A 13,749-nucleotide genomic window follows, 5' to 3' on the forward strand; every position below is an offset into this window, starting at 1 on the left:
GGGACATGGTCCCAAGTGTCATTCATACCATGAAACTCCCCCAAAGGAGTATCCTGGACCCACCTAAGAACATATTCCTGGCTGCAAGAATTTAGAGTTGATCCTGCTTAGACCTGGATAAAGGGTACCATATCCTGCCTTTTGGGCTTTTAGCACTATTTTAGAGATTATTTTTAAATGACTGCTGGGTACCAAGCACCGGCTATGCACTCAGGACAGGAGGAGACGGGAATAGCCTTCCCTTCCCTCCCTCCTTGCTAAAAGATCATGACTTTTCCCACTCCTGTCCAAGAAGCACCGGGCTCCAGGTCTTCTTCCTGGAGACAGGTCCTTGACTAATCCTTCTAGACAGCCTGATTTCATTCCTCAGGCTTTGGGATCAGTTAAAACATGGGTATGTGACACAATTCCACCCAAGGAAATGCTCAGGGATATCTGAGAGGAGGATCCTGAGGTTTTCTTGGTTCCTAAAAGGAGACACAGGCAGGATCCTGTCCAGAGTTGCAGGAGCATCTTGGTCCTGTGAGGAGAGCAGGTCAAGAGGACAAGCCAATATCCTGAGACCGTGGAGAGGAAAGATTGAGGCTTTCTGGATCCTGAGTGACATCTCTGAGCCACCCAACCCTAGACTTCTTGAGGATATGAGAAAATAGGCAGTCCTTCCCGATGAATCACCTGGTGTTGAGTCTTCAGTGACTTGCAGCTGAAAACATGCTTCATGTCATTTAACCCTACCGGAGAAAGGCAGGGATTTGAACCACAGACTTAGACTCTGAACGACGACTACAAGTCAACCTCAACAAGAGTGTTTCAGGGCCACAGAACTGCATGCACCTGCACAGGACCTGTTTACCACGTAGAAGAAGCTGAATTCAGCTGACGTATGAAGTACAAGGAGACGAGGGTGGGAACAGAACCAGGACAGAACGTGGCTGGCCCAGAAGGTTTCATGGACCCCCATAAAAAGCTCGAGCTTTATCCTAAAGCTCTCAAGGAGCCACTGATGATTCTGAAAATGGATTGACGTGACCATCTTTGCCTGGCCTGGGAAGGACTGGAGGGCCAAAGCGGAGGCAGTGGGCCCAGCTGGGAGGCTGCTGTCGCCCTCCTTGTCTTTTATTTACCTGGCTTCCTTTATGGAGGAGGAGGGCTGCCTCACATCCTCAAGTTTTAGGAAGATGTCTCTGCAACCCTGGAGAAGTGATATGACCTAGGTGTGACAAGCTCTGCCAGGTGACCAGTCCCGGCCACCCACACATTCCAAGGCTAACAGAAGCAATGCAAGTGTCCATCTACAGATGGTGAGTGGACAAGTGTGGTATATCCACACAAGGGGACATTATTCAGCCTTAAAAGGGAGGAAACTTTTTTCTTTCTTATTGGTGCATTATAATTACACATAACAGTGGGAGTCATTGTGACGTATTTGCACATGCACAATGTGCAAATGTACAATGTCACAATATGATTTGGCCCATTTCGTCCCCCATTTCCTTCCTTTTCCCTCCCTGGGGAGGGAAAATTTGACAAATGCTACAACATGACAACCCTTCGAGACTAAAATGTCACTTGATTCCTCTTGCATGAGGTTCCTAGAATGCTCACTTTCACCGGGACGGAAAGCAGAATGGTGGTCACCAGGGGTGGCAGGCAGGGGAAGGGAGCCACTGTGTGTGCCCTGGGTGCCAAGCTTCAGTGTTCCGGGTAGAGTCCTGGGGTGGGAGGTGTTGACGGGCCACAGCAATGCCAGTCGATGATCGGGGGTCCTCCAAGCCCAGTGCCCTCCGGCTTGAAGTGGCTGGTGAGCGTCCTCTCTGATGAAGGCCATCAGTCTTGTGGCTCTCTTTGGGTCACCTCCATAGTGCCTTGGCCCCTCCCAGGAAGAGAGAGGACTCCTGTACTTAACGCCTGGCTTAGGTCGGGACAGGTCACAGCGGCCTTTTGGTCGGCAGCCTGTGCCCTCAGCAAAGCCTGCTGAGACACGTGAGGCAGGGGCAAGGGACTTCCCAACCCGTCCGTCACCGGCGGCTCAGGCAGGACTGCGGCACTGGAGGGCCTCGCCACGCTGCCCTTGCCGCCCCGGGGCCTCCCACCCAGACCCGGTGGTGGCAGCCACCAGCGGGGGAAAGGCTGCTGGAGATGGAACCCAAAAGGGCCCTCAGGATGTTCCTGGGCAGCGAGGAGGGGCGAGGCGCTTCAGAGGTGACCCTCGGAGGGCCACAAGATTGATTGCCCTCACAGAAATGACGCCCAACAGTAACCACAAGCTGGAAGGCCACTGGGCATGGAGGACCCATGTGATCATTTACCTGCCTAAAAAAATGACTTCTCACTCTTAATTTGGAATCATTTCATATATACAGAAGATTCTAAAACGGTCACCCCGTACCCATCACCTGGATGAAACCGATTTCATACTTTATCATATTTGTTTCAGTTTCTATTCATCTTTCACAGAAGAAAGGAGTAACAATCCAGCTGGAAACTCACTTATCCCACCTTGTTCCCTTCCTCCGAGGTAACCATCACACATGCAATGGAATCGGTTCCAGCTCATTCTACAACTTTGAGTATCTAAGTTTTACTCCAAGCATCCATTTGAAGTTTGTCCTATTCACTCAGCAAAATATGTCTGCAACTTGGCCATATTGACATGTACAGCTCTGGTTTATTCAGTTTTAACTACTGCCTTAGCTTTTGGTCACTCAATTATGACAATACAGTTATGTTACATGCTTAGACCACAAACGTTTGATCCATTGAGAAACCTTTTTTCAATTTTGTTTTGTTTTCTGCTTCCTTGTAACTTTTTAATTTGGAGACAGGGTCTCAGTAAGTTGCCAACATTGACTTTGAACTTGTAACTCTCCTGCCTCAGCTTTCTGAATAGCTGGGATTACAGCCATGTGCCAGCGTGCCTGGCTCTTATATACACATCTTTATGTACTGATAAAAGAGTTTCTATAAAAAAAGTTTTCTCGGTAGAGCCCAGGAGTAGAACTACTATGTGTGGTGTCATGAATGTTGTTAACTTTAGCTGGTATCATGAAATTCTCTGTAATGTTCTGTGCTCACCATCAAGTACAATTAGGCTTGATCCATCTTTGCTGAACTGACAGATGCGAAATGATATTGTTGCAATTTGCATGATACTAGTGGAGTGTACAGCCTCTTATCAGATAAAATGCAGGAAGTCCAAGATATAAGTACAGGAGGAACACAGGATCTACAGGACATACTTATACAAACAAGATACCTATTGTTTATATGTCCTACATTTTTATTTGATGAGTTCTGTGAATTGCCAATTCACATGCTTTGCCCGTTTCTCTATTGACTTGTGCTTTTCTTATTAACTGAGAGATGGCCTTTGTAATTCTCCATACAATTGGTCAGTTTTATGAGTTCCGAACATTTCCACCCCATCTGCGGCATATCCTTTTACATGGCGTACATTGTTATCTGGAGGGGTTTTGCATTTATTTCAATGTGTTTAGTCATGAAGACAAACGTTTATCCTATGTTTCCTTCTTAGAAGTTTTTGATTTGCAACTACTTGCAGTGGAAGTTGATCCCGACTCAGATTCATGCTTTTTCATATGGATGACCACGTTTTCCCAGCAGGGTATGTTAAGTTGTCCATATTTTCCTCACTGATCCGTGATGCTTCTCCGTCGATACTACACTCCCATCCTGTGTGTGTCTGTCTCCAGGTTCAGCTCCATTCCGAGACTCTGTCTACTCCTGCCCCAAAAGCATAGTATTTACATATTATTGCTTTAGTAACTATTACTGTCTTTTAGGATTATTTTTCCATTTTCCTCTGAAATTGTCTTTGCTCTTCCAGGCTCACTGTTCTTCAGGGTGAATTTTCCCTCCAATTCGATAGCAGAGATTTATTTAAAAATAAAAAGTATTGTCTGTATGTCCTCAAAGCCCCTTTCTCTGTGCCCTGAGTGTTTGATGACGATGCAGTGGCCTTCAGCAGAAGTTCAGGTCCAGGAGTTCTGCAGCCAGACTCCAGGGTCCTCCTGGCTCTGTGCCTTTCTGGTTCTCTGACCTTGAACAAGTTACTTAACTTGTTTATGCTCTATCTCATAGGGTCACTCGGAGGGTTAAATGAGTTGACAGGTGTAAAGCTCTTTACTGATTATTAGGTAATTTGTAAGCACAGAATTAACGTGATTAAAGGCTTATGGTCTGATGTCAAGTTTCCTGCAACAGAGTCGCCCTCATTCATTCATCCATTCAAACAACAACCAAACTTTATTGTGAAATCTGACACAAAGGAGGACCAAAACAAAAGGTACAGCGTGTCCCATATCCAGAATGATACAGCAAACACCCATATAATCATCATCCAGGAAAGAAACGGACCATGGTTGGCCGCCATATGCCTCACCTGGCCCCAACCCAAGGTACGCACTGTGCGGACTCATGGTCATTGAAACGTTTACTGCTCTTTAACAACCCTCTTTATCTCTGCCAGTGCTTTTCTCTCCATATCTGCTTTGTCTGATAGTCATATAAATTCACCCTTATTTTTATTGCTTAGTATTTACACGGGATAATTTTTTCATTCTTCCAGTGTGACTTTACATTTTAGATTCACCTCTTGTAAATAACATATTTTGATCTTTTAAATCTAATTTGACCATCTTTGTTTTAAAACCAAAACCTGTCCATCCATTTTTAAATTTACCCAAATGTGGCTTTAAATCTACCACCTTATTCTGTGTTTTCTGTTTAGCCCATCCATTATATGTTTCTTTTTAACATTATGTTTTTTCTTCTTTTTGTCTTTGGGGGATTGAGTAGCATTCTCCCCACAATTAGTATCAGACATCATACACTCTTTATTTTTATATTATTGTCGTACATGTATATTGGGTAGTAAAGTCTGTCTCATTCTACCATCCTTCCCAGCTCCCCCAACGCCCCCACTCCCCTCTGCATAATCCAAATTTCCTTCATTCTTCCCTACCTACCCCCACTATGGATCAGCATCCACTAATCAGAGAAAACATTCCCCCTTTCAATTTTTGGGATTGGCTTATTTCACGTAGCATAATATTCTCTAGTTCCATCCATTTACCTGCAAATGCCATAATTTCATTCTTCTTTAAGGCTGAGTAATATTTCATTGTATATATGTACCACATATTCTTTATCCATTCATCTGTTGACAAGCATCTAGGTTGGTGCCATAGTTTGGCTCTTGTGAATTGAGCTGCTATAAACATTGAAGACATCATACACTCATTGCATTCTCTTTTCTAAAAAATTTGATATGTATTGTTTTAGCTGTAGATAGACACAATATCTTTATTTTATTTTTTATGTGGTGCTGAGGATCGAATCCAGGACCTCATGCATGCTAGGTGAGCACTCTACCACTGAGCCACAACCCCAGCCCCTGTATTCTTTTTTAAATATTTTTTTTTAGTTTTAGGTGGACACAATACCTTTATTTAATTAATTAATTTATTTATTTATGTTTATGCGGTGCGGAGGATCAAACCTGATGCCTCACACGTGCTAGGCAAGCACTCTACCACTGAGCCACAACCCAAACCCTCTCTTCATATTCATTTTTTGGGAGCAGCCAGGTACTGGGGATTGAATTCAGGGTCACCGGAATACCGAGCCACATTCCCAGCCCTATTTTGTATTTTATTTAGAGACAGGGTGTCACTGAGTTGCTTTAGGGTCTCACTAAGTTGCCGAGGCTGGCTTTGAACTCTCGATCCTCCTGCCTCAGCCTCTGGAGCTGCTGGGATTATAGGCATGCGTCACTGCTCCCGGCTCTCTTAAAGTTTATTCTTAAAGCTTATTCTTAAAGCTTATTCTTGTTCTTATATTCTTATTCTTAAAGCTGTTATCTCAGAAGTCGTAATATGAATCCAAAACTTACCAGAGCCCAGTGAGACTCAACACCAAGCCCTCTTTTTAGAACATGCAAAGACCTTGGACCACTTTAATTCCATTTATACAAGTTCTTAGTTACATGCTTTTGTTGTTGTGGGTCTTTTACTTCTAGAATCTCAGGAATACCTAAGGTATTGCCATAATTATCTTACATAATCAATGTTCATTTTGACTTACTTCTTCACCATTTTTCCATTGTTCAGTCTTACTTTTCTAATCTTCCTATGGCAATTACCTATAGTAATTTCCCTTCTGCCTGAGAGTCCTTTAGAATATCTTTGACTTTAGGGGGTTTTGTCTGAAAAATCTTTATTTTGACTTTGTTCTGTTTAAAAGATATTTTATATGAAAAACTGTAGGCAAAATCAAAAGAAAATAAACGGGCATACTGAATCCCTAGCTACCTAAAACAGGTTTCAGCAATTACAGAAACTGGGGGCAAGCCTGGGTCCTGGAGCCTCCTGCCCCTGCCCCTCACCCCAACCACGGGGCACACCCCAGACTCACCCTGATTCACCTGTAAATATTTCAGTATGCTTCTCTTAAAGGAGAAGGACTCCCTTTTAAAACACAGCGACACAACCCACCCAAACATATCAGCAATGGCTCCTTCATATCACCATTTGTCTTGTTACTGTTCACATTTCCCCAACTGTACTGTTAATGTTTTTCCTTCCAATTTGCTTGAACTGAGATGTTTGTTCTTTGTATGGTTATTGGCCAACGTGTTGCTTTAGGTTCTGAGGATCTGACCTTCTACTTTTATTTTTCTTTCATGTTGGTGTTGGTGTTATTAAAGGAACAGTCTGGTCTTCGGTGACCGTTCACCATCCTGTCATTTAGCAGTCCTCTGCTGTATTTTCTAAAAATTCATTGCTGGATTCGAAGACTTGGTCAAATTCTTTGGAAAGACTACTTCACAGGTGAGATTCTGTTTTCCATCAAGAAGCACAGAATGGTCAAGCACCCCTCTGTAACCCCATGGCTTGGGAGGCCGAGGCAGGAGGATCGTGAGTTCAAGGCCAACCTTAGCAATTTAGTGAGGCTCTAAGCAACTTAGCAAGACCTGTCTCAAAATAAAAAATAGAAAGGGGCGGGGATGTGCTCAGTGGTAAAGTGTTCCTGGGTTCAATTCCCAGTTTAAAAAAAAAAAAAAAAGCAGCACTGAATGTCTGTTGCTCTCCAGGGACATAAATGGGGCTGATGGCCATTGCCCAAACCTGTTCACTCCCCAGAGGGTGGAAATGGGCAATGTTCTAGTTCCAGCAGGCCTTCCTCATTAGTTATGTCTAGCAAAGACTTTTCTTCATCAATCATGTGCTAATCAGTTGACACAGGAAAGCAGAAGGAGTGATTCTTTTTCTGTGTTTTGCATTTTCAAATATAGTTAGTTCTTGGTATTTCCAAAGGTGACTCATGACATTTCTTGGTAGCATTATGGACTTAAGGAATGAAACATTTTGGTGTGTTTCAACCCACTACAGTATTGTCCTTATTGATGCTCCAGTTGTCTGTCCATGGTCAGAAAGAGCTCACTCAAGTAGGCCCCTGGGACCTCTTGACTGACCTAGCAGTACTCGATCATTCCTTGGCTTTCTGATGAGAAAAGCTGTTTCAGGCTCACCCTGCATCCTTCTCCAAAAATCCGTGATAACTTTTAGTGGCAAATGGTAATTAAAGACCATAATCTAGACAGCAGGGGTGCTTATTATTACTGGGATAGTCACTGTTTCTGGACTTTCCAGTGAACAGAACAAGGAAATGTATTCTCATTTCCATGAAAAATACATCACAAGAAGAAAAACATCAGGAATCAATGCTAATATTTCTGATTCAAGTTTAAGAGCACAGGGTTTTTATTTAATTCCATCAGTCACTCTTCCACACCAAAACTATGATACTCAGCAACACTGATGTATTCCTTCATTTTGTTTTATTGTACATGGAGCCAAGATTAGGGTGGGGAAAGTGAAGCACCTAGAGTGCAAATTTTAAGGAGGCCAACACTCTTGGGAGAAAGCAGGTGCATGAGCATGTCCTTAAATTCTGAGCCCTAAGGATCTCACTTGCCCTAATTTATTTCTGGCCCTGATCCAACCCTGTACATACAATACCCCAAGAATAATAACCTCAAAACCAGCACCAACAATGTGATGGTTAGAAATGGCCCAAGGTGGTAGCACTGTGTTTGATCGGTTATTTTGGAAGTTCTTGTTTCCTCATGTGGATTCTTCTAAGGATGTGCAGAAAATTGCCATGTTTTAAATATTTGGAATAATTCATCTCTATATTGACATGGCATCCACTGGATACACACTTGGGCTCATTCATTTTATTTTACTTTTAGTACCAGGATTCCTTCTTAAATTTAATTGTTTTATGATCATGAAAGTGATTTACACCTTCCAAAGTCAAATTTAAAAAACAAGTTTATTCAAAGATGTCTAATTTCTATCTACATCTCCATATCCTCCCACCTGGCCACCATAGGTAATCTTTTTTTAAAGCACTTTATCCTTTTTGTAATATAAATAAATGTGTGTGTGCAAGCGTGTGTGCGTGTGTGGGTACCCTCACAATTTCAGACAAAAGGTGAAACTACACATACTTTTTGCACTTCATAAGCCTTAGAAGTCACTCTGGAGTGTCACACAGAGCTCTCCCCGCCACCAAGGTTGCACAACCCTTGGTTACATGGTTGTTCCATGGGTCCTTTGACCAGATCCTACAGATGGGGTTTGGGTTGTTTCCAGTCTTTTCCATCACACCCAATACTGTAGTGAGCAACTTAGTTTTTCTGTATTTTTGTCTTTTTATTTTATTTTTTAGCTCGAAGTATATTGCTTCGGTGTTCCTGAAGAATATTTTCACAGGGCATATAATTCTAGGTTGACATTTATTTTCTTTCATCATAATGAATAAGTGATTAAGATATTTTCTGGGGTCTGGGGGTGTAGCTCGGTGGTAAAGTGTCTGCCTAGCCTGAACGAGGTCCTGGTTTTGATTCTTAGCACCAAAAAAAAAAAAAAAAAAAGGCTCTATTTTCTGGCACTGTTACTGCTGAGGACCAACCCTCAGCCTAACTGCTGCTCCTTTGAAGGTAATCTGTCTTCTTTTTGGCTGATTTTAATAAGTTTTTCTCCTTTACAATGGTTCCCTGCCGTTTTTTTCACAAAATGTCTAGGTAGGGATTTCTTTCTATTTATTTTACTTGGGGTTATTTGGGCTTTTGGGATTTGTAGGTTGGTATTTTCCTTTGATTCTGGAAAATTCTCAGCCATTATCTCTTAAATATTACCTCCTACTGTTTCTCCCTTTCCTCTCCTTTTGGGATAAAACACAGATTAGATCTTCTAACTCTACTCTGTAAATCTTCTATCACTGCTTATATACTTAATTTTTCATATTTCCTAGCTGAATTCTGGATGTTTCCTCTGACCTTTGAGTTTACATGTATGTACTTATTTTTCTGGTTTTCATTTCTTTCTTTTTTTCTTTGTTTCAAAACCACAGAACCCCATTTTCCTCCCCTATTTTTCTTTTGGTGTGGGGGTTGGCATGCTATGGAATTTCTACTTTATTTTATCCAACATTCTTAGATATTTGCTGAAGGACTATTTTTAGGTTATCTAGATTGCGTGTATGTGTGTGTACACACACACATGCATGTGTATACTATCATCAGTTAATCTTAGTTAACCACTCTGCAAATGAAATGCATCTAGAATGTTAAGTGCCAGAGAAGACTAAGGGGGCAAGGGAAGAGAGATGCTAAGTTTGAAGTGTCTTCGGTCAACTATCTTAGAAGTGACCTATTGTCACTTTTGCCATACTGTGTTGATCACATAGATCAACACTGGTGCATTGTAGAGAGGATTACACAAAGATGTGACCACCAGGGATGAGGCTCACTGGAGGACATCTTGAAGGCTGGCTCCCACAGTCTACCCTCTGTTTCTTATGATTGCCACCTCTCCTACCTGCAAGGTACACTTACCCTCTCCCAGAACGTCCAAAGTCTCGCGCTATTACAACCTCAGCTTGAAGTCCAGAATTTCATCATCCAGCTTGGCCCCAGTAACAAAGGAGGGCACACAAGTACAGCTGCCTGCACACATTTCTTATCAGTCTGTAGACTTACAAGCTAAGAGGCAAGTTCTTTTGCCCCCCACGCAGCACATAATACTGGAATAACAACTGTACACATCCTGTTCAGAGCAGGAGGCACAAGGGAGAACCTGCAGAGCAAGGTACAATGCAGACGGTGGAGACGCTGCAGGTGCCTTGATTAAGACTCAGCCTTATTCCTGTTGAGAGTCATTCTCACCAGGTGTGATGACGAACACCTGTTATCCCAGTCACTCAGGAGGCTGAGGCAGGAGGACCGCAAGTTCAAAGCCAGCCTCAGCAACCTAGTGAGACCCTGTCTCAAAATAGAAGCAAACGGGCTGGGGCGCAGCTCGGCACCAGCACAGCCCTGGCTGGACCGCAGCACACCAGGCTCTGGGCTGCAAGTCGCGCTTCCTTCCCATGAGAGCCACACCTGCTGCCGAGCAGTGGTCTCCTAGCCGGCTTTCCCTCTGAAGAAGTCTGAGGGCCTCCCGCGTTCTCTTCCATTTATCCCCTATCTATCTCTTTCAGATCTAGCTGTGATGTTTCCGCTGATAAAATTTCTTTCTTTTTTTTTTTTTTTTTGGGTGCTGGGGATTGAACCCAGGGCCTTGTGCTTGCAAGGCAAGCACTCTACCGACTGAGCTATCTCCCCAGCCCCTGATAAAATTTCTTAAAGGAGGCAGGTGCGGTCTGGAGCTGGGGCTCAGCAGTGAAGCGCTTGTCCCTGGGTTCGATCCTCAGCACCACATAAAAATAAATAAAATAAAGGTATTGTGTCCACCTGCAACTAAAATAATAATAATAATAATAATAATAATAAGAAGAAGAAGAAGAAGAAGAAGAAGAAGAAGAAAAAGAAGAAGAAGAAGAAGAAGCTGTGCGTGGTGGTGCATGCCTGTAATCCCAGCGACTTGGGAGGCTGAGGTAGAAAGATTGCAAGTTCAAAGTCAGCTCAGCCACTTAGAGAGGCCCTAAGCAACTCAGTGAGACCCTGTCTTTAAATAAAAAATAAACAAAGGGCTGGGGATGTGACTCAGTGGTTGAGTGCCATGGGTTCAATCCCTGGTACAAAAAAAAAAAAAAAAAATTCTTAAAGTCCTCCCGGAGCTCTGTGAATCCTGTTGGGGTTTTCCCCATCACCCAAAAGCCACACACAAGTTTCGTTGAGGCAAACCCTTTCTATCTTGGACTTCTGGTGAGAAAGAACAACCCAAGCTTCTTGAAAGCCCTATCATTTGGTCAAGTGAGTCTGAGACACAACTTTAATACTTTACTTTTTTTTTTTGTGGTGCCGGGGAATGAACCCAGGGGCTCATGCCTGAGACACAAGCACTCTACCAACTGAGCTATCTCCCCAGCCCAATACTTTACTTTTTTATTATTATTTTTCAGCATTGGGGATTGAACCCAGGGGTATTCCACCACTGAGCTACATCCTAGCCCTTTAATTTTTTCTATTTTGAGACAGGGTCTCACTAACTTGCCTAGGCCGGCCTTGAACTTGCAATCCTCCTGCCTCAGCCTCCCTACTAGCCTCCCTACTACTATTCCCCACCACACCCAGCACAACCTTAAAACCTAACAGGGTCTGTGTCTGTAGGATAGCATTCTCAGGCCTCCTCTTCTTAGATTTTTCTCAAGTCTTCACAAAAGATCTGACAGTCACACTCTAGACCTCATTTTTAGACCTTTTTTTTTTTTCTGTCAGTATCTTGGATTTGATCTTTGTCAGATATATTTATTATGAACATTTTTGAATTTTGGAGAGGCTTATATCAAGTTTTCTCTTCTTTTGTTGAACAGCATGGCTAAATTTCCTGCCACTGCATAACGTGAATCTTCTCTCCTTGTAGCTTCCAATAAGATCCCTGTCTTTCTTTTGAGCCCTTACCGGAAGCCTCCATGAAAGATACAGAGCTTCTCCCAACGGTTTCTTCAGGACATTCAGATTTTTTGCTAACGCTGTCTTTGAAGTTCCTCCAGCTTCTGCCCACTAAGTCTAAAGTCATTCAGAATTTTTTCTTTTGATTCTGGGGATTGGACACAGAGGTGCTTAATGGCTGAGCCAGATTCCCAGCCCTTTTTTTTTTTTTCTTTATTTTGTGTGTGTGTGTGTGTGTGTGTGTGTGTGTGTGTGTGTGTGTGGTGCTGGGGATTGAACCCAGGGCCTTGTACATGCAGGCAAGCACTCTACCAACTGAGCTATATCTCCAGCCCCCCAGCCCATTTTTATATCTTATTTAGAGACAGAGTCTCACTGAGTTGCTTAGTGCCTCCCTAAGTAGCTGGGGATGGCTTTGAATTTGAGATCCTCCTGCCCTGACCTCCCAAGCTGCAGGGATTGCAGGTGTGCACTACCCCGCCTGGCCCATCCATACATTTTTGAATATTTTTTTATGATAGTATCCCACTCCTGGTACCAAAAGCTGGGTTTTACATTCTATTGCTACATAAAAAACTGAGCAGTTTATGCTATCAAACATTTATTCTCTCTCAGTTTTTGTGTGCTGGAATTTGGGAACTGTTAGTTGGGAGGTCCTGGCTCAGAGTCTCATACAAAGTTCAATCAAGATGTTGGCAAGGGCTGCAGTCAGCTAGTGGCTTGGCCGGACCTGCAGGCTCCTCTTCCAGTTTCCTTCATGTGGCCATTAGCCATGTGCTTTGGTTTCTACCATATGGTCCTCTCCAGGAGGCTGCTCATGACAGGGCAGCTGGCTGTATTCTGCTGGTCACACAGATCAGCCTTGTACCCTGGGAGAGCAGACTCCATAAGATTTGAACAGTGGGAGGCAAGGTTCCTTGGAGGCTGATGTTGGGCTTGAATGGTACAAAAATTTTTTTAAAAGTGTGTTCATCTGCAACCTGTCAATGTGAACTTATTTGGAAAAGGGATCTTTACAGATGTAATTAAGTTAAATATCTCAAGATTAGATCATGCTAGATTATCTCTGTTGGTCTTAAATCCAAAGACAAATGTGAGATGGTATGGATAGAAGACCACGAAGAGATTGGAGGTAGAGTCACCAGTGATGTGTTTACAGTCCAAGGAATGCCAAGGATTTCCAGCAGCTTCCAGAAGCTAGGAAAGAGGCATGGGATAGATTTTCCTCAGAACCTCCAGAAGGAACCAACCTGGCCAACACTTCAGGAGCAGCCTCAGTACATTCATACACCTGGCTGGCACAAGACGTCAGCCGTCATGTGAGTCTCACTCAGTTCGAAGGGGAGATGGAGGTTTCCACCTGATTTTGCCTTGTGGAATCTCATGACAGTCATTGCACAGATATTTCCTGAATACCTACAATTTGCCAGGCACTGTTCTCAGTGCTGAGGATACCTCAGTGAACAAAGGAGATGAAATCTCTGCTTTTGTGGGACTTTCCTTCCACTAAATATCAGTTCAATGTCTTGGAACTGTGGCTCCTTCAAATTCCCCATCTTATAAGAATTCTATATAGCCACTGGAGGGAAACGAAGATTCTGGGGCGGGAAGATGCATTTAATGAATGGAGAAATACAGAATTCTGTGTCACTGACTAATTCAACAGAAACACAGGAAGTGAATTATCCTTTAGCAACTCTGCCCACAGACCTCATTCTCTAAGTGAGAATGCAAAGAACAGCTGTCCCAACATCCACTGAGACCACCTCTGGCTGCTCCTCCTTTTCCATTTCATTAGAGTTTCTCTTTCCTGGTCTGGGACCTCC

The sequence above is a fragment of the Sciurus carolinensis genome, chromosome 11 (assembly GCF_902686445.1).
Source record: "Sciurus carolinensis chromosome 11, mSciCar1.2, whole genome shotgun sequence".
Classification (NCBI taxonomy): Eukaryota; Metazoa; Chordata; class Mammalia; order Rodentia; family Sciuridae; genus Sciurus; species Sciurus carolinensis.